The 20,032-nt window shown below is 36.5% G+C and overlaps 1 pseudogene; it reads right to left on the reverse strand.

Annotated features, from left to right (window-relative positions):
- Positions 1-268: 268 nt before the first annotated feature.
- On the reverse strand, positions 269-11,076 carry LOC103287722 (M-phase phosphoprotein 6-like; annotated as a pseudogene).
- Between the last annotated feature and the right edge of the window lie 8,956 nt (positions 11,077-20,032).

A 20,032-nucleotide genomic window follows, 5' to 3' on the forward strand; every position in this document is an offset into this window, starting at 1 on the left:
TATTTTTTTATCATTTTTTTCTTTACTGATTAAGGTATTACATATGTGTCCTTATCCCCCCCCCAATTGCTGCCCCACCCTACCCCCACTCATGCCCTCATCCCCCTCGTGCCTGTGTCCATTGGTTAAGGCATTTATTGTTTTATCTTTATTGTTGACAACATTACAGTTGTCCCCGTTTTGCCTCCTTTGCCTACCTCCACCCCTCACCTCCTTCCCTCTGGCCATCAGCACACTGTTGTCTGTGTGGGTGGGCTGTGCATATATTTTAATCTTGGGGCTTTGAGAACATCTCCTTTGCTTTAATTGGTTCTATGTCTCCATTTTCATCGTCTTCATAATGGGCACAGTCTTCTTTCTCAGCAGACTTTATTCCACTGGTCCCCAACAAGTTCTCATACCTTATAGCCATTTCTGCTCCTGACACATCAGGCTCCACTGTTCCATCTTTAACTTCCTCTGCTTTGTTCTTAGCATTCATCAGACGCATTAATGTCTCAACTGCAGGATTAAATCCTCTGAATGACATTCTCCCATTGAGAATATCTTCACGTAACAAGAACTCTGCTCTTTCATGAAACTTTATTTTTAAGCTCTGGCAGATCCCAGTTCCAGTGCTCTTCTCTTCACTAATGATTTCTTTTTCTTCCTATTCTAGTTGTGTCTTAGTTTCTGAGTCCAGTTCCCTTTGCATGAGCTTCACGCACAGCAGGTTCTTGGAAAACTTAGTCTGGCTCTGGGCCACCACACTGGTTCCTGCACAGCCCCATGCTCTGCAACTTGAATTGGTTGATTTTTATCACTTGTTTTTCTATTCTCTATTTTACTTATCTCTTCTCTAACTTTTATTATTTTCTTCATTCTGCTGACTTTGGTTTAGTTTGTTCTTTTTCTAGTTCCTTGAGGCATAATAAGTTTAGGTTATTTATTGAGAACTTTCTTCTTTTTTAATGTAAGCATTACCAATATAAACTATCTTCTTAGTACTGCTTTCACTGCATCCCTTAAGTTTTTATGTATTTAATCAAAATGTGGCAGTATATCAATTAAAATAACTGCAAAAAAATACACTACTTTAGCCCTGGCCAGGGTTGCTTAGTTGTTAAATTATTGGCCCATGCACGGAAGGGTCATGGGTTTGATTCCCAGTCAATGACACATCCCTGGGAATCCCAGTATGGGAGGCAACCAATCAATATGTCTCTTTCAACTCAATGTTTCTACGCCCCACACACACTATCTCTCTTAAAAAAATACACCACCACTTCACTCTTTATTATTCCTCTACATTTCTACATAAAATTTAACCTTGAGTAAAATATATACTAAAATTTTATTAAATGAATGAATCAAGCATCCCATTACTTAAGTATTAATACATACATAAATAAACTCACTTGTGCTACATTCCCAGAGTTCCTGGTGTCCTATATTCTGTCAAAGACTGAAGCTTCTTGAGTCCCTTTTAAAACAGCTTGTTGTATCATTATTCATTCTTGCCAATCAACATAAACAATGAGGTCATTCAGTTTCCTTGGATAAAGACTGTCCATAAATAAATGAAAGTCTTTCACTCTCTATTGAAGTATCTGAGAGATATATCAATTTTGTCTCTAATGTTAAAACAAAATGAGAATAATACTATTTCACAGTTGCCTCCAGAGAGTTTCATACAGGTATCAGGTTTTTGTCCTCTATGTTCTAAATTCAGTTTTGTAGACAAGATCTCACTTATTTCCTCAAGAGAATAGAGACAAAAGTAAACAACTGATTCAAGGTTAAAGCCAATTTGCACTTGATGAACTGTGCCTCAGGAGGTTACTGTTTCTTTTGAAGATATAACACATACCCAGTCTTTGAAAATACAGTGTGTCCCCAAAACATGTATATACACTTTACCAGCTGATAGCTCAGTTTTGAAAATGAAATATATTTTATTAAACACTGCCTGTATAATTATTTAAAGTATGTGTATACATGTTTTTGGGACACTCTATATACAGAGTTAAACTATCTTTAATCCTCTAAAGATAGGTTTCTTTATATTATTCAATATTACCTGGCATTCAAGTTAAATTTCAACACCTATTAATTAGAATTCTGATGTTGTGGCTCTGAGGAATCTACATTTTACCTAATCATATCATATATTTTTTATGCAGGTATTAATTTGCACTTAAAAAACACTGTTGCAAAGTGCAAAATAAAGATTTCTCCTAGCTGGGAATTGCATGGGTGCAGCCTAATTCTTTCACAATAGTGATGGGAATGTTTTTGGTAAAAGAGGGATGTCTCTCTTCAGTTTCACATGGAATTCCAGTGTTGGTGGGAAAGAATTCTTTACTCTGACTCTGGTTGTAAGGCATCCTCTATTTCTCCTTTTACCCAGGGAAAACTTTCTAGGCCTGGCCAGCTAATCAATGAGCCTGGAAAAAAGGGGGAAAAGAGTGTTAGCTTTTTTTCTCATCACATTGCTTAAAGGCTAGTCTGTTAAGTCAATAGCTATGCTCCAACTCATTTTCATTAACAAATTTGGTCCTCTGATGTTTTTAAATTGTAATTTTATAAAAGAAATTTGAATAGTGTGGTTATGAAAACACCAAATCATTTGAATTAAACCTAGTTGAATCAATTTATATCTACACTTCAAAAGAAATCAGCAGTAGTATTATTCCATTAAGAAAACCTGGAGCATTTCCTATCAGCTGTGATTTTTATGTGAATAAAATGTTTGTTTTCATCAATTAATTGTAAATTACTTAAAATTTCCCAATGAAACATTAAGTTCAGTCCCAAATTAATTCTTGATGTAACAAATATGTCATTGGTTATCTTTTAGGATCATGGAATTTTTCTAGATATCGGGGATCAAAGTAGGGAAATACCCAAAATTCCAATTCTCATAGAGCATAGTGGAGACAATAAACAAATATATATATATCGGAAAGTATTATGGGAAAAAAGAAAATCGGGCACAATAAGAAAATTGTGTGTGGCAAGGGAGCAGTCACTTGGCAATGGAAGCTGCTTCTGTGACAGTCATTTGAGGATTAACATGGAGGTTGAGAGAGTTAGCCATATGGATATTTGGGGGATGCGCCCTGCAGACTGAGGTAACAGGGTGAAGGTCTAAGGTGGGAGTTCAGCTAGAATCCAAATACAGCCAGGAGACCACCCTACCCAGCATTCAGTGAGCATAAAACAGAGTAGAAAACAAGGTTTGAAAGGATGATGGATCCTGAGAGGGACTGTAAGTACTTCATTATAAGGACTTTGGGGAGCCTTCCCAATGAGCAAAGACCTGACAACCAGAGGGTCAGTCTGGCCACTGGGAGTTACAGTAACTATTGTTAACAAATTCTCTATCCTAAGTTTGTTCACAGATTTATTAATATAGTTTACAACTTCGTATTTTAACTGAATAGCTTTCAATATGATTATGACCTATAAACTTTTTAAAAAAAATCTAAATTCTACTGAGAAAAGAAAGTAGAAATTATTTTTAATGTCATATTAAAATATTGTAATTTAATAAATAATATTCCAGGCAAGTGAGGCCTCATGCACCTAGGCCCGGGTGAGGACACGTGCCCCTGGGTCTGGGGGAGGCCAAGCATCCCTGGGTCCGGGTGAGACCATGTGTCCCTGGATCTGGGTGAGGCCTCGTGCACCTAGGTCCAGGTGAGGCCATGTGCCCCTGGGTCTGAGAGAGGCCACGCACCCCTGGGTCCGGGCGAGACCATGTGTCCCTGGATCCGGGTGAGGCCTCGTGCACCTACGCCCGGGTGAGGCCACGTGCCCCTGGGTCTGGGAGAGGCCAAGCGTCCCTGGGTCCGGGTGAGACCATGTGTCCCTGGATCCGGGTGAGGCCTCGTGCACCTACGCCCGGGTGAGGCCACGTTGCCCCTGGGTCTGGGAGAGGCCAAGCGTCCCTGGGTCCGGGCGAGACCATGTGTCCCTGGATCCGGGTGAGGCCTCATGCACCTAGGCCCGGGTGAGGCCACGTGCCCCTGGGGCTGGGAGAGGCCAAGCGTCCCTGGGTCCGGGTGAGACCATGTGTCCCTGGATCCGGGTGAGGCCTCATGCACCTAGGCCCGGATGAGGCCACGTGCCCCTGGGTCTGGGAGAGCCCAAGCGTCCCTGGGTCTGGGTGAGACCATGTGTCCCTAGATCCGGGTGAGGCCACGTGCCCCTTAGTCCGGGTGAAGCCGTGCCCCTGGGTTCGCCGAGACCAAACCAGAGGGAGTCGGACCTCCGTTACCACCATTTGTCCACCATCCAGAGCTGAGGGGTCAGTGCTGACATGTACAGATAAGGAACTGGTGGACATTGAAATTGGGTCTCAAAAGAACTGTTGGTCCAGAAAGAAGCTCACTACAGACTGATCCATCTGCCTGTCAACATAACTGTTATTGCTCGTCTCACATTCAGTTCTCATAAGTATATATCTAGTGACATATGATCTCGCTCATCTAGGGGAAATGATGAACAACATAGACTGAGGAACAAGAACAGAACCAGAGGCAAGGAGGCATTGATGGGACTGTCGGGCCTCGGAGGGAGGATAGGGGAGGGTGGGGAGAGGGGGAGAGTTCAACCAAAGGACTTGTGTGCATGCATATGAGCCTATCCAATGGTTAAGTTCAACAGGGGGTTGGGGCATGCGTGGGGAGGGGGGGGGATGGGAATGGGGGGATGAGGACAAATATGTGACACCTTAATCAATAAAGAAATTTAAAAAAAATAAAAAATAATATTCCAGGCAAGATAATAAATGCAGACAGCATAAGAATGACATATGCTTTTGAGAGAACTCTCAGCATTTTTAAGTGCTGTTTTCCTCTCCACTAGAATATCCTCTGTGTTTGAAGTAATTATCAAAGTTGGACTTCATTTTGGGGGATGTGAAAAGATATCAAAGTCATACTGAGATATATGAACTTGTATAAAGCATTTCTACAATTGAAACAATACCCTATTAACTCAATGATTAGTGATTAAATGAAGTCATAGGAAGAGTACTTTTATTGCCTATATAAGAATATATATATATATAACCTTGACTTTGAATTCATTAATAACTATCTGGACTTTTCCCCTAATCTGGGTTGTAGTGGATCAACACCTCATATTGCTTTGTATCAATTGTATGGAATTGTTAAGTGAGTCAATATCTGTTTTAAAGGCTAATTTCTGCAAAATATACATAATAATAATGAAATATCCAGTTTTACTATTTTTTAAATATAAGATAATCTAATACATGACTTTTTTAGTTTAGGTTTCTTTGAATACACACTTTTTTCCAAACCAAGGCCTTTCTAGTGCTATTTGTTCACTATCTTAGAGTCCCTTTCTTTTAGTTATTGTCATTCTTCTGGCCTTCCAAGCCTCAGTAGAAGTAGTGCCGCATGGAAGTCATGGCTGAACAGGTCATTTAAAAGCATTCCCTCCTCTTTGATCACACAGCTCCTCTTTGTTCACACAGTTTTTTCATCCAGAGGATTTAATTGCATTTGTACTTGTTAAGATTTTGTTTGTAATACCTTAAAGCAGTTTTGTCCATTATGCTCTAAGCTCTATCCATGTGCGCTTTGTTCAGCACTAATGATTCCTAGCTGTTAGTGGGTACTCAGTATATGAATATAACAATTGATCATTATCCAAATCTGTTTATGCCCACACGTATACATAAATTCAAACTGAAGAACCATAATTGGGATATAAATGCATATATCAGTTTAATGTTCTACAAGGAATGGGAGAAGGGGGTCCATGGCGGGGAGTGGGGTGGGGAAAGATGACATCTGTGATGCTCTCAACAATAGAGATAAATTTTTAAACACAAAAACAACACATACAAAAATAAAATAAATGAACATATCCTTGGGTGAGAATTTTCTTAAAATCTTACCTTTTCAGATATATAGAAATATTTTGCAAATACTAAAGGTGTTTAAAGTAACCAATAGAAACTGGATAGTAAACATTTCATGTATTTTTTTTAAATATTTTTTTATTGATTTCAGAGAGGAAGGGAGAGAGAAATAGAAACATCAATGATGAGAGGGAATCATTCATTGATCAGCTGCCTCCTGCATGCCCCCTACTGGAGATTGAGCCCACAACCCAGGCATGTGACCTGACAGGGAATCGAACTGTGGTCTCCTGGTTCACAGGTTGACGTTCACCCACTGAGCCACACCAGTGGGGCAAACATTTAATATTTTAATGGTACTTCATGACAACCTGGTCCACCTTTTAGCATTGTGGAAATTAGTGTGCTCTCTAAAAGCAAAACCCTGGTTAAAGGAACCAAATGAAAGGTACCATCATAACCAAAGCCATTTTACAGGAGGGAAAATTACTTCTGCACTTAATCATGTTATGACAAAATCCATTATGATGATGGATACACCCAAGGACATTATTAATATTGAAACGAAATTTTAAAAAACTGGTTGTTTCAAGTTTGTCTCAGAGTTTTCTTAGTATAATTGTGGGTAATATGATAAGAAAAATGGATTTTATATGAAGATAGATAAGATTTCATTTAAAAAAACTGTATATTACAATTATGATTAATAAGCATTACTATTTTAAAGGAAAAACAAATTACTAGGGAAAATGATTAATAGTAAAGTACTTATAATAATTAAACTACAGCTCTGACATTGATAGACTACATATAAGCTTCTTTGCATAAGTAACTGAGAAAACTTTATGTGTAGCAGAAAGTAAGGGTATGAAGGGCTTGTAAGGTATATGTCTCCTTGGGCACACAATTAATTTGGTTGATTTGTTATTTTGCTTAGTATATTCATAAGTGATGAGGTAAATAAACATTATAGAGCTCTGCCGATGTGGCTCAGTGGCTCAACGTCAACCTATGAACCAGAAGGACATGGTTCAGTCCCTGGACAGGAACATGCCCAGGTTGTGGGCTTGATCCCCAGTATGGGGCATGCAAGAGGCAGCCGATCAATGATTCTCATATTGATGTTTCTCTCTCTCTCTCTCCCCTTTCCTCTCTAAAATCAATTAATAAAACATTATATAAAAAATTTTATATAATACTTCAATACTTTATATACTGTGTTCAAAAGAACTACAATGATTTCAGTTAAAAACGTGTATGTGGAATTTCATTATAAATTATAAGACTTTTTAAAGTTTAATAAGGATCATTAATAAAATTTATGAATATTTGTGAGGATACACCAAAAATCATTTAAAGAGTCTTATCTAAAACTAAATGCTCCCTCCTTTCTGCTACCATAGCCCTCTGTAAATTATTTTATTATACAAATATTTTTTTAATAAAAGTGTAGTGCTTGAAAGAAAGAATGCTATATTTTTTATTATAGCATAATATCTGGCATCTGTTGGATTAATTAATGAATAAATGAAAGCTAGTTACAAAGTAGCTAAAGTAATGAAATCACAAATACCTCACTACAATGAGATAGTTGTATAAAAATGCAGGCCATTCCTATACATTGTCATTATTTTGAATGCTTTGTGGTTCGTCCTCTTTTATTTTCTTCTGTTTTTTTCTCTTTATTGAGTGAGGAGTACTACATGTCAGGCCTTTAGCTAACAGTGGTGGTAGTGACAGGAAGGTTTTCAAACATAAATCTAAAAATACAGTATTTGAAGAAATGACTTCTGAGGTGTATCTTAAATAATGAAGAGTTCCCTCAGGATGAAAAGGGTGAGTAAAGAAGTTCAAATGGCATGAAGGGGAAAATAATGCATGTGCTACTATATAGAAAATAGAGTTTGGGTATACCCAGGAAATAGTAAAATAGAAGGAAATGGGATTGGTAACACACACTGGTTAGGTTGTCAGATCCTAGTATATAGTGCTAAGGGAATGAGGCTTTATTAATGTTTTATGTGGAATAAAAAAAATTTCTCAATTAGAGGAGTAGAAAAATCCTTTTTTTTTTTTTTTTTTCCATCCTACAGCCTCTATTACTAGTGACTGAATAGCTGGCATGAAACACCTCCTCTATAGTATACTCCCTATACTTACTATTTAGTCAGAATTTAAAATGTGTCATAAAAATATTAGGCCTTTTTTTCCTACTCTGGCCTTTCTCTTTCATCAGACTTTAGAAAATCAGCAATATCAATATTATCAATATCAGTATATTGTTAGTTAAATTATACTTCCAAATTTTTATGCTTAGAAAACAAATAATTAGAATAGCTGCATGAAAAAAATATGTATTAACAGAGTCTATGGGCTTGAGACTCAATTAACCAAGATATAATCCTAAAAATAATTTTTGTTACAAAGAACATTTATTTCCTACAAATGAGGTTACATTTTACTAGAGGAGATTTTCTTCATTCCTAACTATAGATTACCCTTTTCCCCTTAAATCAGGAGTAGATCTTAAAATAAATGGAAGATGTTAAATAGTACCTATCATTACCTCATGCAGTCAAGTTACATAAAAATATTGTAGTCTGAATTTTAATTAGCATTGATTATGTTGTGTTTGTTTGTAATATCCACCATTTCAAAGAATGCCTTACTTCTTCCAGGACGGTTCTGCCCTTTTCTGACTCTGAACTTGCCACGTTATATTTCCTAATCCTGAAAAGCTCCCTAGCCCTCATTCTCATGACAACCTATCCTTAAGATTCAGTCCATGTATCTCCTCTAACAGAAAAATGGATATTTTAAACACAATTCAGTTATATTGCTTTCTTCTCTACTACCATTTATTTGTATGTTTCAACCCTTTCTTTGAATAGAGTTGGGTCTTAATGTATTTCTGTATTCCTAGTAGTATTACACTTAAGAAAATACTTTTATTTATTATATACTAGAGGCCCAGTGCACAAAATTCATGCAGTGGGGGGGGGGGGTCCCTCATCCCGGATTGCGAAAGGGTGCAGGCCAGGCCAAGGGACCTCACCAGTGCACGATTGGAGCTGGGGAGGGATGCGGGATGTTGGCCAGCCAGGAGGGACTGCGGGAGGGCTCAGGGTGCATCCAGCCTGTCTCGCTCAGTCCCTAATGGCCGGACCCCAGTAGCAAGCTAATCTACTGGTAGGAGCATCTGTCCCCTGGTGGTCAGTGCACATCATAGTAACTGGCCGACTGTGTGCCCCCTGGTGATCAGTGCACATCATAGCAAGTGGTTGAGCGACCTTAGCATATCATGCTTTGATTGGTTGAATGGATGAACGGACACTTGGCATATTAGGCTTTTATCATATAGAATGTTTGGGGTGAATTCAATGTAAAAAATAGAAGAGGACTAAAAGATAAAATGAGAGAACCATTATGTAGCAATTGGGACCAAACAGATAAAAAGCAATACACATAGAATTGTACACTTGAAACATATATAAGTTTATTAACCAATGTCACCTCAATAAATTTAATGGAAAAACAATCGAACTCAAATTACCCCATGGGTAAAAATTTAAAGAATGTAGTTTTTTCTTCACAACTGAAAAATCCAGGTGAATATCTAGCATCCTCCTCCTCTTGGCTTTGCTTTAGGGTACAACATGTCCACAGAGTGAGAGAGACACCTGCAAATTCCACCCCTTCCAAGCAGATCCAGGTTTATAAGTACTTAACATTTGGAAGAGGGACATCTCTCCCCGAATATATAACAATCTCCAAAAAAGAGATTGTTCCTACTTAGATATCCCATCCTGGACCAATCACTTTATATAGGAATGATTATTTTGAGTGGCCACCCTAGTTAAAATGCCTCATTTTTGTCTGCACTTTCACCATTAGAGTCACATAGATATATTTGGGGAAAGGGGTAGTTCTAGAAACGATAAATTGATGTTAGAGATAAAATACTATATATCCATCATATAAGTAGACTTTTGGTTCCATTTACCTCAAATGCTAAATCCTGTCTTTTAGCATTTGCTAGCTGTTATAGAAGGTTCCTTAAGTGCATTACCTCAGTTTCCTTTTTATAAGATGCATTGAATACCCAGAAATAGCATTTATCTTCAGGTGATGAAGATAAGAGATGTCAGGGATAATGCAGCTATAACACTCAACATGATGGTTCACAAATAATAATCACTCAAAAATATTTGCTATTCTGACAGTAACAATTCTGAATCTTAAGCATTTAATAGTCTGGTCCTTTGATCCCTGAATTTTTTTTTTTAATGTGACATTAATTTATCGGGTTTGAAATAGTGATTCATAGGGATTTGGGCTAAATGCTCTCTGGGGATACATAGGAAGGAGCGAAAGGGAGAGGGAGAAATTCGTCTCATCTGAAATTGGAGCCAGCTCAACTCTTATGAGTTTTACATGTTGTGCCTCTAAAGATTTTATTTGGACGTGGAATTCGACAGCTAAAATATATTTTGTAACCTCCTGCTGCGCCAAGATATCATCTTTATAGGTCTAGGTAAATCACAAATGGTCCACCTAAAATAAAACAAGACTTACAGCAAGTATGCTGTGCTTGTTACAGAGGACTGAGCAAAGAGCATAGGTAAGGGATGTCATACATCGCATTGCTCCAGGAAAGCAATTTATAGTCTCCACTCTACTGAGCATATTTCAGCTGTGTCACTTTTATAGAGAGAAGACAACATTGTTGTATTATAATGCCATTAACTGTATCAAATGTCACATGTTTAAAGACCTGAGGATGCATAGCTTCTTTTTCACTCTAAAAGCGTCTTATTTCTTTCACAAGTATAATCAGAACACTGACAGATAATATAGCAATTTATGAACTGTAGACAAAAAGGAAAGCATAAAAGCACAATCATATTAGGATTCCAGCTATGCTTATCTTGTTATCTCAGTCAGAGAGAAGAGATGTTTATGTACAGAGAATGTTAACTGTTTTCAAAAGATCATTTTTAAATATTTGAAATGGGAATTTAATAGTGTGTGTCTGTGTGTAGAATACAGGCACAGTTCTGAAAAAAAGCCTGGTACTTTCCCAAATATTTGTAGAAATATAATCTCTAATATCCATCTCTTTTTCTGTGATTCCCAATTGCTGAATTTTGAAAGAATACCTACTTTTTCTGATCATTCTCTACAAAGTAATTATTCATGTTTGCGAGAGAAAAAAAATTGGCATCTGGAAGTGTCAAAGCCTCTGAATAACATGAAAATTTTCATTAAACTTGGAAAATAAATTATTTTTTTATTTTGGTTACAGATGTCCAAACAACTGTATTTCCACAGAATTTATTCACTACTTTTAGATTTTTAAATAGTTGACGTTATCACAGATGCACCCCAAGTCCCCCCAGCCTTCACCATATTGTTGTCTGTATCCATGCATTATGCATATATGTTCTTGGGCTAATCTCTTTCAGTCTCCCCTAAACACCTCCCCTCTGAGATCTGTTAGTCTGGTCCATGTATCCATGCCTCTGGTCCTATTTTGTTTGATAGTTTATTTTGTTCATTAGATTCCACATATAAGTGAGATCATATGGTATTTGTCTTTCTCTGACTGGTTTACTTTGCTTAGCATAACAATCCCTAGGTCCTATTGCAAAGGGTAAGAGTTCCTTCCTTTTTTTTTTTATTTTTTACAGCTGTGTAGATAGTTTGTCTTCCTGGTGTTGAGTTATATAAGTTCTTTATATATTTTGGAATTTAACCCCTTATCAGATGTATCATTGGTGAATATATTCTCCCATATAGTGGATTCCCATTTTATTTGGTTGATTGTTTCTTTTGTTGTGCAGAAGCTTTTTAGTTAAGATTTATTCATTTTTAAAATCAAGATGAGCTCTCACTTGACCATTTTCCTTGGTCATTTTTTTAATCATCTTTAAACATTATCAAACAAAATAAGGCTCTTTTGACCCATATTTTAAAATTAGCCTTAAAAAGGCTCCATGGCAGTCTGAGGGAGAGATGAGAGACATTCAGGTACTCTAAAGGTGGTCTTGGTACATGCTTAAAGTCTGAACTCGGGCAAATAGAAGAACAGAAAGAATATGTTCATGTATCATGTTTTGTAGTTGATATCATGAAAAGAAGAAATGTGATTCCAACTTAGGTAAACACTCGTTGGGATTAGCAGATAATTTTAACAAAGCCATTGTGACTCTGCTGAAGCATGTAAAGAAAGATGTAGGTTGTAGTTGATATTATGGTTAAAGGAATAGCAGCAAAATGACTAGAGAAGCGAAAGGAGGGGGCTTTGAAGAATAGATAACATTCTGCAAGAAGTAGATTGATGGGCAGCTCTTGTACTACATAGATTGGTACTTTATTTATGCTAATTAGGGCATTTTAAAATGGCCTAAGATATTCCTAAATTGGTATTTATTTTTATTCTGTGCACCCTTTACATTACAGATTTCGCTCCCTAGAAACTTTTATAAACATATGTTTCTCCTAAACTAGACTGTGATTCTGTGACACAAGGGATGATGTGAATCTTAATGTTGATGAATCTTAATATGAAACATGTTACCCATAATGCTTTCTCTACCTCGTTCCTCACTTCCTGTGAGTCTTTGAGCAGAATTGCTTACATATTTCTACTGGTCTGTTCAAGGCAATCTAAACTTTTCCCGTTGCTCAGCATTCTTCCGCGTCTGCCCACTGTCCTACTCCAAAGCCACTTCCATAGTTTCAGGTATTTGTCACAGAAGCAGTATACTTTGAAGTTCTGAAATCTGCATCAGTTTCCTATGGCTGCTGAAATAAATCACAAAGGAAAAATAGCGGCTTAACACAAAATAATTATTTCACCATTTACAGGTCACAAGTCTAAATTGGGTGTCACCGAGCTAAAATCAAGAGCTGAATCTCCTCTGGAAATTTTAGGGGGGAATTCACTTTCTTGCCTTTTCTAGCTTCCAGTGCAGTGATGGGCAACCTTTTGAGCTTGGTGTGTCAAACTTCGCCAAAAAACTGAGCATAACTCGGGTAGTGTGTCACTTTGAGGAAAAAACGTTATTTCACAAATGTTTCATCCTCAGCAGCAGCAAATGTTTCATCCTCGGCATGAGGCCGCCTCAGCGGCCGCGTGTCATCAGAAATGGTTACGCGTGTCAGTGCTGACACGCGTGTCATAGGTTCGCCATCACTGCTCTAGTGGCTACCCACATTCTTGAGACGTGAACCCTTCCCACCCTTAAAGGCAGTGATAACTGGATGTGTCCTTCTCACCTCACATCACTGCCTCCTTCTTCCACATTTAAAGACCATTCTGATTACACTGGGCCCACTTGAATAGTCCAGTATGTTCTCTCTAATTTAACATTAGCTGATTAGCAACTTTAATTCCATCTGACAATATAGAAAAAAATTGAAGAATATACTCCTAAAGAAACATTTATGTGTTGCTGGTATTAATCTAAATTGATAGAAGCACTTAGAAGACAATTTGCTTTATATGTTTGTTTGAGATTTGTCTCCCTCTGATTTATCAGTTCCATTTTGAGGTATATAGTAAGCAACGCTTTACACATGTGTATCAGGACACATGTATAAAGACACTCAAAGCATCTTTTAAAATTTTACCATTTCTTTACAAGAAAACACTAAAAATGACCCCAATATACACTAACAATTGAATGTATAAGTACACTGTCCAGTTGGGATCCTACATTTGCCTTTATAAGCACAGATGAATATTAGAGTAACTGTAGAACATAAGGGACAAGGTACAGAATATTACGTGTAATAAAATGTAAGTATATAAAGAAAATAAAATATCTAAGGGTATTACATATTTTATAAAAGCAACCAAAAAGTAACAGTAAACACAAAATCAGTGTTTTATATAACCCTTTCTAATAAAACTTTCTAATCATAGATTTCCTGTCATATAATAAAATTAGTTCTTCATTGTTCCACCTATTTTAATAAAAATTTGTATTTAATATTTTATGAAACTTTTGAATAACCGATCACTGATTTAAAGTTTTTGTAATGTTCTTAGTATATTATTAAAATCTAATTTAATATAGTAAAATACTGGCTCAGTTAAACCTGAATCTGGTTAGTAGAAATTTCAGGTATTTAGACTTTGTAGATTTAATGTAAATTGTGCTATTAACATATTTGGGACCAAGAAAACAGTATAAATCATGAATGTTAATACATTACTTAAAATTAGAACTATAAAAAGCTTATAGAAGAAAGAGTTACCATTTTAAAATACATGTATAAAGATTAAAATCTAATAAGCGTTTTAGGTAGAAAGCAGAAAATGGCTGTGTAGGTAAAAATCATGAATAGATATTAAATATTCTTATTTGAGAGTTTTTGCCTTTAAGTAGGAGAGAGAGAAAATATATTAATGCCAGAATAATAAGAAGGTATATGTTCACATTTATTAAATCATTTACTGAATTTAACACATTTTAAACACTATTGAAGGAAATAAGTTCCAACATATATTACATACATGGTTTGGTTTAAAACTGATAATATACAATTTTGAACAGTTTTGTTAAAACAAGTTTTCTATAAATATGGTATATTATAGAATGTAGGGAATACTTAAGGTATTTTGCTTACCTGTAACGAATGTGTACAAAATCAATGAATTTCAAGTTATTTTTAGCCATGGGCTTCTGTGAAATTAATTCTGCTGTAAAGATGAAATATATAGAGAGAGTTTGTCTGAATGAAGTGAGGATGGAGATGGGAGTCATTTCCAACCCACTACACATCCTCAATTCCCACTGCATCATCCAATCCCTAGTTAGAGATTCGTGTGTGTGGTTTTTCCAGGAAAATTTTAACATCACTAGATTAATTCATAGACTAAATCTAAAAGTCTATGAATTAGTAAAAGACAAGCCCTTTAAGTTTAGAACATTATAATGCATAATATCCCTAATCTTCCCATTCACAACATGAAAATGGTTTTGAAATGTAATTTATATATTGGGCAAATTATAATTTCCAAAATATAGGCAAACATTGTGTTGCAGAATTTACCAGGCAACCAGAAAACCCGCAAGGGGTACTCAGAAGATTCAGGAAAAAAAGAAACCTTTATTCAAAGCAGTGCTGCTGGCTCAGGGGATTCGAAGATCCAAAGCCTAAACCCCCTTATACATATTCCTAAATACTTTGTTTCCTAACTTCCGGGCTTTTGTGGCAGGCTCTTGCAGCCCTACCCAAGTTAGTTAGAATGGGGAAGTGAGATTTCAACTAAAGGCCTGGGTGGGGCCAGTGACCTCCCCTCGGGCTAAGCTGTTAAATTCTTGGTTTGTGGCCCTTGTAAACTGGGAGTATTTAGGAAAACTGATGATTGCCTAAGGAAGGGGCAGTGACTTAATTATAGGCTGACAAGAATGTGCATTAGGATACTGGTTACTGGCACAGATTCAGATTGCGAGGCCCTCCCCACCTCCCACCCCCCCACACACAGGTTGCCCCCTATATTCCTCCTCAGTTGAACTCAAAATACAAAGCTTCCCCAAATCCTTTATCCAATGAGTTTGCAGTAAGAGTTAACACTATTTTTTTTTTTTTTTGGCTTATAACATTGTTCCTTTGATAGAAATCATATACCCCCTGAAAGTTAACACATTGTTACCATTAGTCATCATTCCTTAGGGTGAATTAGTTAATAAAAAAGTATTTTGAAAAAGTTAGCTTTGGATGACCTTTTTAGGGAAGTGAAATATCTGGATGCAGGAGATAGGACAACCTAAGCAGGGCATACTACCAGAAACAGCTTCCAATTGTTCTTAAAAGCTTTGGCCTTGGGTCATACAGATAATGTGTTCCTTTTCCTGATATAACCACTTACTGTGTGACTTTAGAAAAAGCCACCTAAACTCTCCAGACCACATTATCTTCACCTATAAAAGGGGGTAATTGTAGCTATTTCACAGGCTATCTTAATGATTAAAGATAGAAAAAGCACTAAGAACAATTCATATAGAATAGGTTCATATCTATTAATAAATAAGTAGTAAATATAGATACTAATAGGCTCACCATGCAAGGAAGGAAAGAATGTGAAATTAGGGAAGAAAATGGAAATACAAACCTAATTAACTCCAAAACAGGAGGCAAGAGATGTAGCTCCATTAACAGCTCTCTGTAAACTATTGTGTAGATAATTTTAACCTCTTTGCATCTCATTTGTAGAAGGAAGGAGAAATATAATGGGCGGATAATGATTTTAAGTGTCCTTTAATTTCAAATGTTCAGTGATTTTCATAATTGTGTCCTGTACTTGCCCTAACTACTACAACCTGAAAATAACTTTCCCACATAGTGAATTGCAGTGCCTAAGAAGTAGCTTTCTCCAGAAGGTATTTTAATCTTAAAAGAGTTGATGGGCTGGATGATAGGCTATAGAGCAAGAAGGTCTTACAGAATGTAGACTGTTTAAATATCACACTGGTAAATGGGAAGAAAATAAAGATTATTATGGCCACATTTTCTTTTTAATTCTTATGTTAGCAGGATTCAAAACACTTATATAAGGGGGACATTTTATTTTAGAAACACTTTGTAGTCTTTGGGTCAGGTAAGGCCGTAATTTCTCATTCAGTCTAATTGGAGGAAGTAGCTGCAATAAAGCAGAGGGAGAAGAAAAGCTTTTTCTGTAGGTTTCCACCACCTTAAAATTACAGCACAATCTCATTAAGTAGTAATGGAAATGGAAATGACTTCCTCTTGTAGCTCTGATTGTATTCCTGTTAGGTCATTTGCATACTGTTCTCTGATTGGATTACTGGTGGGGCTGAGAGGTCTCAGAATGCTTTCCTAATGCATTCTCATCTCATTCTACTGCTGTGACTGAGGAGAAATCATTTCCTGAACTTAATAATATGATCTTCATATGAGCATATAAGCCTTCTTTAGATTTCAGATGAGTATGAGAAGTGTAAACTCTTCTGATGTTGACTCAAAGCTGCATAATTTTTAAAAGCTTCAAATATACTTTCCATGTTATGTCATGGAATACTAATAACTTTTTAACAGGTCTAACCGTGATAAGCCAATACATTTACAGTAATGGTTGGTAGCTAATGAAACAATGGAAATCAGAAATAGCATAACAATTTCTGGCTAATATATACTCGCCAGTTTTTTTCTTCTCTGCTGTCTCTTCTAGTAACTTTTATATTATTTGAGGATATGTAATTCTCTCCCATTATAAGTCCCTGTGAAAGTAAAAAGAGTATTTTATTTCTTTGTCACCTCTGGGAACTAATACCTAATAAGGTCCTTTATATGTAGCACACATTTAACACATTAACACATATTTATTTCTAATAATCTCTATCTACCATCTCTTTCTTCACATATATACACACACGAGTCAAGTTTTAAAAAAGTAAAAAATACACAGAACTCTGTATAGTCACTTCCTCCTGTATGTTTTCTCAGCAGTTTTAAAGAATCATTCATGCTATTTATTCCATTAGAGATATTTTTTTTGTCCTTACTGCAGAAATATGAATGACAGCCATGCAAAAATCCTGGGCATTTAAAAGAAGATCAGACATTGTTATCACCAAGTGTCGATATTTCAGTTATATCTGCCATCATCTTTTTTTTTTTAAATAAATTTTATTTTTTAATATATTTATTGATTTCAGAGAGGAAGGGGGAAGGAGAGAGAGATAGAAAATGCTGCCTCCTGCACGCCCCCTACTGGGGATCGAGCCTGCAATCCAGGCATGTGCCCTTGGCCGGGATCGAACCTGGGACCCCTCAGTCTGCAGGCTGACGCTTTATCCACTGAGCCAAGCCGGCTAGGGCTAAAAAATAAATTTTATTGATTTTTTACAGAGAGGAAGGGAGAGGGATAGAGAGTTAGAAATATTGATCAGCTGCCTCCTGCTGGGGATGTGCCCACAACCAAGGTACATACCCTTGTCCGAAATCGAACCTGGGACCTTTCAGTCCGCAGGCCTACGCTCTATCCACTGAGCAAAACTGGCCAGGGCTATCATCATTATCTTTAACAGCACCCATGAGAAATTAGCCCTACTGCATACCTAAATACCACTGACATTTGTAAAGTGAACATGGATATTGATTTTTAAATGAAACACTAATGTCATGTATTGGTTCTTCAGAAATGTCTAGCATTGGGATAATACTTCAACAGTAGAGGAGAAAATAACTGAATTTATCAGGTATGTTCCCTCTGCCCCCATGATTTTTGTTAAAATGTTGGCAATATTTTTCCAACTTACTTGTTTTTCAGATTTCTTTATGGCATCATACAGAAATTCATAATTTAAGCTTATTTTTCCATTCATTGACGTAAGAACTTTATTCTTTTCTAAGGTATATATTCTGTAATTTCTTGCATTGTATACATTATTATACTAGATATTTAATATTTTGTCTTGCTTTTTTTAAAATCCAAATTTATAAAGTCTATATCCTCCTCTAGTTCAGTTATAGTTTTTTGTAATTAAAGCTTTTAATCAAACTGTAATATGATTTATTTCCCTTTTTCTCTCTATGTAGTTTCTGGAATCTCTGTGACATTACTTTATAGGCCTTTGTTTGTTTCACTACTGACTCTTAATTCACAATTATAGTTGTTTTTTTTTATATCCAATATGTCAAGTACTCCTTCTTTCTCCCCCCAAAAATAACTTGGTATTTTGAACACTGATTCTTACAAACAACATCTAGGATTCATTTGTCTAGTTCATAACAAAACAAAGCAAACCTTTTCTTCTTTATATGAAACCTAAACACTTACGTTTTACACTGATATGCTTAAAATGATGTTTGTGTAAATTTAGATTTTAAGTATAGTATATGCTTTCATTGCAAAAGTAATAAGACAATATGAAAATTTTGTTTGTATCTACTGTGTGTCTCCACAAATTATCACCTTTTAAGTTTTTCAGCTAAAATGTCCATTTATTTTAAAGGTGCAACAATTCAAAATTATAAGTACCTTTCCACTGCTGAACATTTAGAGGACAAGGTTAGAGGCCTGTAGGAAATCAGGGTGAGGCCAGGCCAATTGGCCACTGACTGTCCCCACCTCCCAATCAGGACCACTGTGAGTTCCCTCAAAAGGGATGATGGGACCAAAGCTGGGACTAGGCAGGAGGAAACATGGAGTTGAGATGATAGTCTTTGGTTTGAGGAAGGGAAACGAAGGGGGCCCAGCTCGGGTTGAGCCTGGTGTGGCAAGCCTTCTCAACAGGTGGTTCTGGAGCTGCCCAGAGCCCGCTGGCAACAAGAATAGGTGCTGATTCTTGTTCTCAAAGGGCTTCCAGCTCCGGTCTGTGGAAGGTGTAGATATTCATGGTCTCTTCTAGAAGCTTTTTCTATGAAACCAGATTCATATCTTGAATGGAAGTAATCCGGAAGGCAGAGCGTATCTCTGTTGAAAAGCAGCCTCAGAAAGGATCTTCACGCTGTGGCTATAGCTGGACAACATTTAACCTTTTCTTACATACTTTGAAAAAGATCTTTAGTGAGATAAAACTACATGACATAAAATTCACCCATTTAAAGTGTGCAATTCAGTGGCTTTTAGGATATTCACAACCATTACAATTTTAGAACATTTTCATCCCAAAAGAAACCCATAAACACTTATTCACTCTCCATCCCCTATCCACTCCACTCCTGGATCTAGACAACTAATCTATTCTTTGTTTCTGTAAACTTGGCATTTCTTGAGTGTTTCTTAAGTACTTTTATATTTTAGTTATATTAATATAGATATGGTGACCAGTGACCATAAATTCAGGTTCTATAAACTTGTATCATTGAATGGGGTGGGGGGGGGGTGTTAAACATATATTTGAGGAATTATAAAATATCGATACCTTTCATTTACAAAAATGGAGATTTTGTGACCTCCTGTTAAAAGACTAAGCTACTAAGTAGGGTTATATGCACAGTATCTGGTATTTATGAATTTTTCCAGGGCTTTGTTTATGGAGATTGTTTTAATACTATGCTTGCTTTCTGGAGATTGTTTTAATACTATACTTGCTTTCATCAACTCCTAAATATTCCTAGAGTATGCCTTTTTATTAGCCTGTATGTGCTAATATATGCAAAATAGTTTTAAGGTTA

The sequence above is a fragment of the Eptesicus fuscus genome, chromosome 19 (assembly GCF_027574615.1).
Source record: "Eptesicus fuscus isolate TK198812 chromosome 19, DD_ASM_mEF_20220401, whole genome shotgun sequence".
Classification (NCBI taxonomy): Eukaryota; Metazoa; Chordata; class Mammalia; order Chiroptera; family Vespertilionidae; genus Eptesicus; species Eptesicus fuscus.